Consider the following 10,540-nt stretch of genomic DNA (forward strand, 5'->3'; position numbering starts at 1 on the left):
TAAGGTGAATGTACAACTGAAGCCCAAAGTTTTTCTTTTAGGCTTGATGGATAAACAGTTTAAAAGAAATGTGGGACTTTGTTTTTATATATAACAGCAGCAAGACTTTTGTATGCGCAAAGATGGAAGGATTTACAGATTCCCACTGTGGAAGAATGGATGGTGAAATTAAAGGAATTGGAAGAGATTGTAGTGAAACTGACTACATTGATTAAAGAACATAATTTGTCTAATTTTGTTTCTACTTGGAAACTGCTTTTGGACTTTTTGCTTAAAACTGAAAAAAAATGAAGTTTTGATTTTGGGACTTGACAATTAGGACTGTTATAAGAATATAGAAATAATGTGTACCATAGTTAAAAATAGAGTAAGAGGTTAATGTAGTTTTATGTTTTTATCTACTGAAGATGGTCGGAAGTCACTCTTTTTTCTGTTTTTCTATTTCTGCACTTTTAAGTTTGTTCTTTTTTCATTTCTTCTTTCTTCAATCTCTATATGTTTTACTTGTACTTTGAAATTTAATAAAGTTTCTTTAAAAAAAAAAAGACCTGGCTTTTCCCTCAGGCCTTGCATCAGGAAAGGGGAGCCCAGCATTTGTGGTTTTGTGATGGGATTATTATAGTGCTTGGAGGCATGAGAGGGTTTTTAAATTTTTTGTTATTTTGTTATCTGTATATTTGTTGTTAGCCACCCAGAGTTATTTTATATAATATGGGCTGCCATACAAATATTTTGAATAAATGAGTTAAGTTTTTAAAAGGAAGATTATTTTCTTATTTGAGGCCATGCAAGTAATCAATTTTAATTAATTATTGTTAATACAATTTAAATTATAACTGGCACAAGTTAGTTAAAATGAACCATTTCCTCATTAATATAACATTCAGCCATTCCTTTTATATTAAGAACATATAATTATATAACATGAGCATCACCTGCTGTTGAAACTGAAGTGTTGTGACATCATATAAATGGAGTACTGTAAATTCTCCGTGTGATTAGTATTACACTTTGTACAGTACAAGGCTTTTTAGAGATATACGTCTGAACACAAGTTGCAAGTCTGTGGAGACACATTAGACCTGTATTAATGCTAAAAGTTGGACTTGTAAGGTAAACATTTAGCAATAGGTAGCCCATTTCAAGAATGATAAGCAACAGACTTTTAAAAACCTAGGGGATAAACTAGTTGGTTTTCAAGGACAGACAACTCTGTGGATGATACTAATATATATTCTCCTGCTACTTCATCAGTTTCATACAAGATGCAATCCTGGGTTAACTTAGGAATCATCTCCTCCAAATATACTCTGCCTGCTCTGTGCAATCATTCAGCAAGGGGATACTTAGCATCCTGGGAGCAGGATGTGAATTCCAAAGTAAACTGTCACCGTGGTAGCCCTGTCTTTTGGAACAACTTGCCCACAAACAAGCACTTGGCTTGTCCTTCCATAAGTTAAAATGATATTGTTCAAGCTAGCTTTTGAATTTTAGTACAGTTGCTTTTTTTTTGGTCTGGATTGTATCTGTTCATCCAAGTTTGATAGTAAAGGTGTTTTTGTGTTCCATGTTTCATAGGATTTTTTTGCATTATACTTTATTGTTTGTAAACCCCACCTGGAATCTTGGAAAAGGAGCAATATATAAACAAATGAATAGCAAGTCCAAAGTACTGCTGCCAGCAACACCTTGATATTTGTTACCCTTAAGTTGCTAATAGTGGTGGGAATTTATACACAGGTTATTTAGATGCCGACCACAAATGTAGCTCCACTACTTTGCCTAGTGTATTTATTTGGGGGGCAGCTGGGTGGTTACAGTGGGAAAGTATCAGATCTTTCATCTAGCCCAGAAGCCCTCTTCCTCTGTACTTACGACAGCTGATGACCCTACATTCAGAATCTACTGGCCTCAGAGATTTATGTATCTGTACATTTGAAGGGATACAAGGTTTCGGAAGCCTTTGTAACTGTCATGAGTGCCGTTGAGCTAAAGTAATCAGCGCAATGGCACTCATGACAATGACAAGGAAATAGGTGAAGGGGTACAAGTTAAGTAGCCATCAACCCACAACGACTAACGGCTAACAAACAATAGATAAACGGATCACGGAGCCACCCAAGCCATCAGCAGCAATACCACGGGGATCGCCCAGCTGAAAGCAATCAGCAGAAGAATGAAAACCTGAGGATGGGCGATCCTAGAAACCCTCAACCAATGGCAGGGCAACGCATGGGACAAAGGGGGGTGACGTGACCGAGAGCGAGGGGGCGCTGACCGGCGCGGGGTATTTAAACCCCGCACCGGCGCGCTCCTGTCACTCTCAGCTTTTTCTAACAACGTTGTACCTATCCTGAAATAAACCAGAGCCTGCTTTGCAACCCAGTGTCTGAACGTTATTCAGAGGTAGGCAGCGCATGACATAAAGCTGAGAGTCATAAACTCAGCCTCGCCGAGCCCCACCGGACGACAACGAGCCGCGGGAGGAGTAGACGGCGAGAAGACCAGCAAGATGAGGCCGGAACGGCGCGGGCAAGGAGGGCGAGCCGCGCGGCAAGAGACAGAGGAGGACCGACCGAGGCCAGAGGCACCGCGGACTCCCGGAGCCATGGACGCCCGCCCCACCCGACCCGAGCCTCAGCTCCAACCCCAAGGGGAGATGGCGACGGAGGCAACCCGACCGCGGGAGGGAGCAGCACGACTTCCGAAACCAGCGGAGGACCCCGCGCCCCACATCGCACCCCAGCAACGGGCGTGGAGCGACAGCCCCACGGTGCTCGACACGGAGGAGGACGACGGAGACACCCATCAGACGGAGGAGGAAGCGGACCCGCGGCGGAGGGACGATGAACCCCCCCCCCCCGAGGACGCGCCAACGGAACCGGCCCCAGCGGCGGTGCGGGCTGTGGACGAGGAGGCACGAGCTGAACTCGCGGCCATGCGGGCTCAGCTGACGGAACTCCGGACCATGCTCCAGGCGCTTATGCCCCCCGCGCCACCCAATGACGTCCCCGCACAAGCCCACACCCCGAGCGAAGCACCGAACCCACACGAGCCAGCGGAAAGCCAGCAGACGGCACAGGCGGCCGACACCACATCCCGGGAAGCGAGAGGCGGGGCCGCGCAAAACGCCCGGGCCCCAAAGGACTTCCCCATCTTCTTCGATGGGACCCCCTCAAAACTCTCGTTTTTCGTCACCAACGCTAGGGAGTTCATGGGGAGGCACGGACACTCCTATGACTCCGAGGCCGACAAGATCGGCGCCGTGGCAATCAAACTCCAAGACAGGGCGGCGGACTGGTACGTCCAACTGTACGAGTCCAGCTCCCCCGCCCTCGCCACCTTCCCTGCTTTCATCAACGAGATGAAAAACTATTTCGAAGACCCCCTAGCCAAAGTACGGGCGAAAAGCGCACTCCAGAGACTTAAACAGGGCGCACGCACGGTCCCTGACTACGCCCTGGAGTTCAAAGCCCTCGCGGGAAAGGTCTGCGACTGGTCTGAGACCACCCTGCTGGAAATCTTCAAAAAGGGGCTCAACCGCGACGTTCTCCAATGGGCCCTCTACCGCGACGACCCAGAAACGTTACACGGGTGGATCCACCTCGCGGGGAAAGCCGAACACGCGCACCGCACCTTCCTTATGACAACCACGGAAGACACAAACTACGTCGGGAAAAAGGTACCCGCACCACACGGGGGGATGGCCGGCCCCATATACCCTAAAAAGAAGTTCAACCGGGAGCCCTGCGGGAGGTGTGGCAAATTAGGGCACAAGACGGCGGACTGCTTCGCCAACCGACCGCCGACCAGCGCGCCCAAGCCCGCCCCGAAAATTAGCCCCAAACCACCCAACCCGGGGCCGCCCCCTCACCGCCGAATGACCGTGGCCACAGCGACACCGGAAGAGGGCTGGGACGCTTACTGGGGAGAAGAGGACAATACCGACCCCGACCAGCCGGCGGGAAATGCTCCCCGCTTGCCCTGAAACGCGTGGCGAGGCAGGCGGCGGGACAGCAACGCGAACCACCTCAACGAAACGACAAAAGCTCCGTAATATTGGCAGCAATTCAACTCTCTGCCGGCAACGGAGCCACCACGGCCGCGGCACTAGTGGACTCGGGGTGCTCAAAAAACCTTATCCACCCCGACCTAGTCGCCAAACTCGAACTCCGCTGCTTCCCCCTCCCCACGCCGCTGGCATTCCACCAGCTGGACGGCTCCACAGCGGGGGGGAAACCAGCCACGCTACAAACCGAGCCGGTCACCCTGCAAATGGGCACTCACACCGAGCGCACATCGTTCGTAGTCACGCCCATCGGACGGCCCATTGCAGTCCTGGGGATGCCATGGCTCGCGAAAAACAACCCGCGGATCAACTGGGCGACCCGCACCTTCACATTCGGCGACGGCGAGTATCGAGCACCAGTACCAGCTGGCAAAAGCAACCCCACGGTAGGACGAGCGGAGGCGACCACACAAGACAACGCCGCTACCACTGCAGACCTACCGGAACAATACGCCGACTTCTCCGAGGTCTTCGGAGAAGCAGAGGCAGACCAACTACCCCCCCACCGCAAGACGGATTGCCGAATCGACCTACTGCCCGACGTCCCCCTACCTAGACCAAAGATCTATTCGATGACCCCGAAGGAGATGGCAACCCTCCGGGAGTTCATCGATAAAAACCTAGACAGGGGATTTATAGAGCCAGCATGCTCACCGGTCGGAGCCCCCGTCCTATTCCGGGAGAAGAAAGACGGGACCCTACGGCTCTGTACCGACTACCGGGGCCTAAACGCGGCTTCCCTGTCCAACAAATACCCCTTACCCCTGGTGAAGGACATGCTCGCCCACCTGTCCACGGGCAAAGTCTTTTCCAAATTGGACCTGCGCGAGGCGTACTATCGCATCCGAATCAGGGAGGGGGACGAATGGAAGACGGCGTTCAACTGCCCCCTAGGCGCTTTCCAGTACAAGGTACTGCCCTTCGGACTCGCGGGGGCCCCTGGGGTGTTCATGCAGCTCATCAATGAGGTACTGCATGAACATCTGTTTAAAGGGGTCCTGGTCTACATCGACGACGTCCTTATTTACACAAAAACATACGAGGAACACGTAACCTTAGTCAGGCAAGTCCTCGACAAGCTCAGAAGGGCGCAGCTCTATGCAAAGCCCACAAAGTGCGAGTTTCACAAAGACCGCCTAGACTATTTGGGGTATCGAATCTCCGGGGACGGCATCGAGATGGACCCCGCAAAAGTCGAAGCGGTACTAAACTGGGAGCGGCCCCGCAACAGACGGCAACTACAGAGCTTCCTGGGATTCGCGAATTTCTACAGGTCCTTCGCCCGGGGGTTCGCTGAGATAGCCCTACCCTTAACGGACCTCCTCAAAACCAAAGGGGTGGGGGACACCAGACGCGCCAAGAACCCAGGCACAGTGCTGAATTGGACTCCCGCGTGCCAGACCGCATTCGACAAGCTGAAAGCGCTGTTCACGACGGAGCCAATCCTCGCGCACCCGGACCCAGAACGGCCGTTCGTGGTCCAAGCCGACGCCTCAGACTTCTCCCTGGGAGCCATCCTCCTACAAAAAGACTCCACGGGGCTCCTGAAACCATGCGCCTACCTGTCAAGGAAGTTCTCCGAGACAGAGAGGCGATGGCACGTCTGGGAGAAAGAAGCCTTTGCGGTGAAATCGGCACTAGAAACATGGCGTCACCTACTCGAGGGAGCCACCCAACCATTCGAGGTCTGGACGGACCACCGGAACCTCGAGGCCCTACGAACGCCTAGACGCCTTAGCCCAAAACAGGTCCGATGGGCACAATTCTTCAGCCGCTTTGATTTCCAGTTGAAGTTCATGCCGGGCAAGAAGAACTTCCTGGCCGACGCCCTCTCCCGGCTGCCCCAAGACGAAGAGCCCGCCCCAGACACCATTGGGACGGTCCTATCCGCCTCGCAACTGGGGATGGCCGTGACCACCCGAAGCGGCGCACGGAGGCAGCTCGACGCTACGGCGCAGCCGACGGCAGGACAACCGGCGACGGAAAGAAGGCAACCGCAACTACCAGGGGGAATGCGCACGGACCTCGCCGCCGCCCTCAAAACCGACCCCTGGTTCCTGGCAAACCCCGACAAGGTAACGATGGCGCAAGACCTAGCATGGGGGGAAGGCAGAATCTACGTCCCGGACTCGCAACGCCAGGCGATCTTGCATAGGTCACACGACGCCAAGCAAGCGGGACACTTTGGGTTCCTCAAGACCCTACACCTAACACGGCGGCAATTCTGGTGGCCCGCGCTCAGGCGAGACGTAAAAACCTACGTGGCGTCCTGCCCAACGTGCGCTCGGGCCAAACGGGCACCAGGCAAACCCGCGGGGCTATTGCAACGGGTGGCAGAACCCTCCCGCCCATGGGAGGAAATCTCTATGGATTTTATAGTGGACCTCCCACCCAGCCAGAAGAAAACGGCCATTTGGGTGGTGAAGGACTACTTCTCAAAGCAGGCCCACTTCATCCCCTGCACGTCAGTCCCATCCTCACAACAACTAGCCAAACTCTTCCTCATCCACGTGTACAGGCTACACGGATGTCCCGCACGTGTGGTGACCGACAGGGGCACACAGTTCACCTCCAAATTCTGGCGGGCCTTCTTGAAGCTGACGGGGACCCAACAGGCCCTGTCTACGGCTTGGCATCCGCAGACGGACGGAGCCACTGAGGTTCTTAATGCCACCTTAGAGCAATTTATACGATCCTATACGAACTACCACCAGGACGACTGGGCTGAACTGCTCCCGTTCGCCGAAGTCGCATACAACAACGCCGTCCACACGAGCACGGGAAAAACCCCGTTCGAAGTAGTCTCGGGGCGCGACTTCGTCCCCATACCGGAGCTACCTCAACCCCCGGAACCCCAGGTGGACGCCAGCGACTGGGGACGGAAGATCGCGGAAGCATGGCCAGTAATCACGGCGGCGCTGAAGGAGGCACAGGCTGCTTACAAAGAGCAGGCCGACAAGCACCGGCGCCAACAACCGACGTTCCAGGCGGGGGACATGGCCTATCTCTCCACCAAGTTCCTAAAGTCAACCCAACCCTCGAAAAAACTGGGGCCTAAGTACATCGGGCCGTTCCGAGTCACGCAAATAGTGAACCCGGTAGCAATACGCCTGGACCTGCCACACAACCTCCGGAGGCTCCACCCGGTGTTCCACACCAGCCTCCTAAAACCGGCAACCACCTCCCGATGGCACCCAAGCACGCCTCAGCCCGCACCGCTTATGATCGACGGGCAACACCACTTCGAGATAAGGGACATCCTCGACTCACGCAAGCAACGAGGAACCCTACACTATCTGGTCAGGTGGAAACACTTCCCCCACCCGGAATGGGTGGCGGCGCACAACGTTAAAGCGCCTGACCTGACCAGAGCATTCCACCGGGCATACCCCGACAAACCGCAATCAAGGTCAGCAAAACCAACCCCCCCCCCCGCAGGCCTCCCCCCGCCTCCCGTGCCCCAAGGGAAGGGGCCCCCCCCAAGCCCGCGACTTGGGTGGACCTTCCCCCCCCCGGGACTCACTCCCCCCGCCCCGGGCCCACGGGGTGGTGACAAACGATCGCCAGCACCCTCCCCCCGCCCCCTGGCCGCGGGGGAGTGGCAAGCAAGTCAACAGGGCAACCTGGGGGCAACGCCCAGGAGACACAACAAAGGCGACGCACTCCAAATAAGCAAAAAAAAGGGCCCTACCTGGAGCTGAGCAGCACCCGACCAGCCACGCCTCTCGCCTCGCCGAACTGAGCCAAACAAACAGGGTGTGGTTGGAGCATGCGCACGCCAGGTCAGAACCCGAGCATGCGCACCATGGACACACCCTGGGAAGGCACGTGGTAGAGGGAGGAGCAAAGGGAGGGGCGACAACTACTCCGGCGGGAACTTTGAAAAAAAAAAAAAAAAAAAAAAAAAAAAAAAAAATGGCGTTTTGACAGCTCCATGGGGGAAACCCAGAAACCCGGGGGAGAACACTATTCGGAAAGGGGGCAGTATGTCATGAGTGCCGTTGAGCTAAAGTAATCAGCGCAATGGCACTCATGACAATGACAAGGAAATAGGTGAAGGGGTACAAGTTAAGTAGCCATCAACCCACAACGACTAACGGCTAACAAACAATAGATAAACGGATCACGGAGCCACCCAAGCCATCAGCAGCAATACCACGGGGATCGCCCAGCTGAAAGCAATCAGCAGAAGAATGAAAACCTGAGGATGGGCGATCCTAGAAACCCTCAACCAATGGCAGGGCAACGCATGGGACAAAGGGGGGTGACGTGACCGAGAGCGAGGGGGCGCTGACCGGCGCGGGGTATTTAAACCCCGCACCGGCGCGCTCCTGTCACTCTCAGCTTTTTCTAACAACGTTGTACCTATCCTGAAATAAACCAGAGCCTGCTTTGCAACCCAGTGTCTGAACGTTATTCAGAGGTAGGCAGCGCATGACAGTAACCCACACTGCTGTCTAAGTACACTACATCCAAAAAGGGTGGAGATTCTATGCTTTTAACAGCTGTATAACAACTGAAAGTTTTCAAATTTGTGGTAATGGGAAATACTAATTTACCTGCTGATTTTTGCTTAATTCTGTTGACAAGTCTTTTCCCCATAAGAAGCCATAAGACAATGGGCTATTGTTTTCAAGGGGGTTCCTGAATTTTCAAACAACATGCAAAAACTTTCCTAATATAATGATATGGAAAAATCTTCCCAGCTGGCTTTCCCTGTCAGTTAGATATTCACTAGGAAGACATTCTTGTCTGAACAGTCATAGTTGCTAACTGAATTTTGATTTATTCAATTCCATTTTCTGGGTTCATACTGTATTACACACTGATTAATAAATCTACCACATCGGCAGGGTTCACACAACCTACTAGGCTAAAACATGATTAGTAGTTTATAGTTCAGTGTGCTGTTGTCATGTTCCCCGTTTCAATGTTCTGTTAACTTCGTAACGTTTCACATGTCAAACCATTTCTCCGTGTATACTCAGCTTGCTCTTTGCTGGTATTTTCCGTTCATGCTCTCTTCTTTGTTTTGGAACTTTGGAATGTATGTTTGGGTTTGCAACCATATTCAAGGTTACTTTCCCAGGCGCGTGTAACGGTTGCTAGCACCTGGGAGGGGGTGCTTGCTGACGGGTGCTTGGGGCGGGACTGGATTGAAGGCAAGGCTTTTAAGTTTGTATTTGGCGCGCTTTTGCTCATTCTCAGCTTTCTCTGTATTTGCATACTATTCCTTTAATAAATCAGTTATCTTTAAGCCCTGGCTTGTGAGACTGAGTATTTGGGATTAGGCAACCATTACAGCTGTGCAAATACAAACTCTGTGCTTTTAGCAGCATCTGCCCAGAAGCATCAGTGCATCTCCATGTTGGGGGGAAAATGCCACTAGCTGATTTGAGTATGTTACACTGTTAATAATAAATAACATGCACATTGTTTTTTCTGGTCAAAGGAGAAAACATGGCATTTATTTCAATGAATCTTGCATCATTGCATCACTAACAAGGCCACAGTATTTACTTATTATTTATTAAATGTGTACACCACCCAAACTCCCAACAACTGGGTGATTAGAATGCCCGTTCATGTCTATACAATCAAAATATTTAAAGCATGAGAAGTCTAGTTAGAAACATGGGATTTCAGTATCTAATCTGGTCCAGACAATATGAGATGCCAAGCTTAAAGTAGGGAAATCCACAGTAAAACCTAGTTATTAACTGTGCTTAAAGTGTTCCATCTTAATTAATTTGTCTTGTGGTCTGGGTACAGACCAGCGTGCATATCATGGGAATACAGCCAGAGAAACCCTACTGCAGGTCTGTGTTCAGAGTCTTACCAGGGAATGGCATATAGACCAGTTTAATAAACTGGATTATGCAATCCAGTATCTTGAAGGAAGAGAGGATTGCCTAGTTCCTGCTAGGAACTAGTAAGGAAGATTGAAAATAAACATCCTTGGGTCACCCATCAAAGTTATCTCCAAATTCCAGAAATCCACAAGGCATAGCAAGACTGCTGACAGCAGAAAATCCTTCCATCAGAAAACTACTTGAATTCCTCAGTCAACAGGATGAATAATAAATTAGTTATGATGTTGCTACCTAGTCAGATATAAAATGACAAGTATCTGCTCATGAGAAGGAAGTTCTGCCAAAAGTCTGTCTTTTAGTGAAGAAAACAGGAAATATAATGAATATTTTAGAACTGTGCAGTGTATGAAATGTGGATACAATAGGCAGAGGGGATATCTTTTAATCTGTGATACCAGTTATAGTTTTCATGTTTCCTATCTCAAAATGGTAGGAAGCTGTGCAGTCAAATCTCAGTAACCTTACAGAGGTATCCCCCTTTTTCTCCTGCTTTAATAATAAAATGCATCTAGCACTAACAATCAAAATTATTGTGCAACTAGCCTTTATCTGTGTGTGAAGATGAAAAGACCAAATCTATGGGGAAAACAAGAGGGGA

The sequence above is a fragment of the Candoia aspera genome, chromosome 2 (assembly GCF_035149785.1).
Source record: "Candoia aspera isolate rCanAsp1 chromosome 2, rCanAsp1.hap2, whole genome shotgun sequence".
Taxonomy (NCBI): domain Eukaryota; kingdom Metazoa; phylum Chordata; class Lepidosauria; order Squamata; family Boidae; genus Candoia; species Candoia aspera.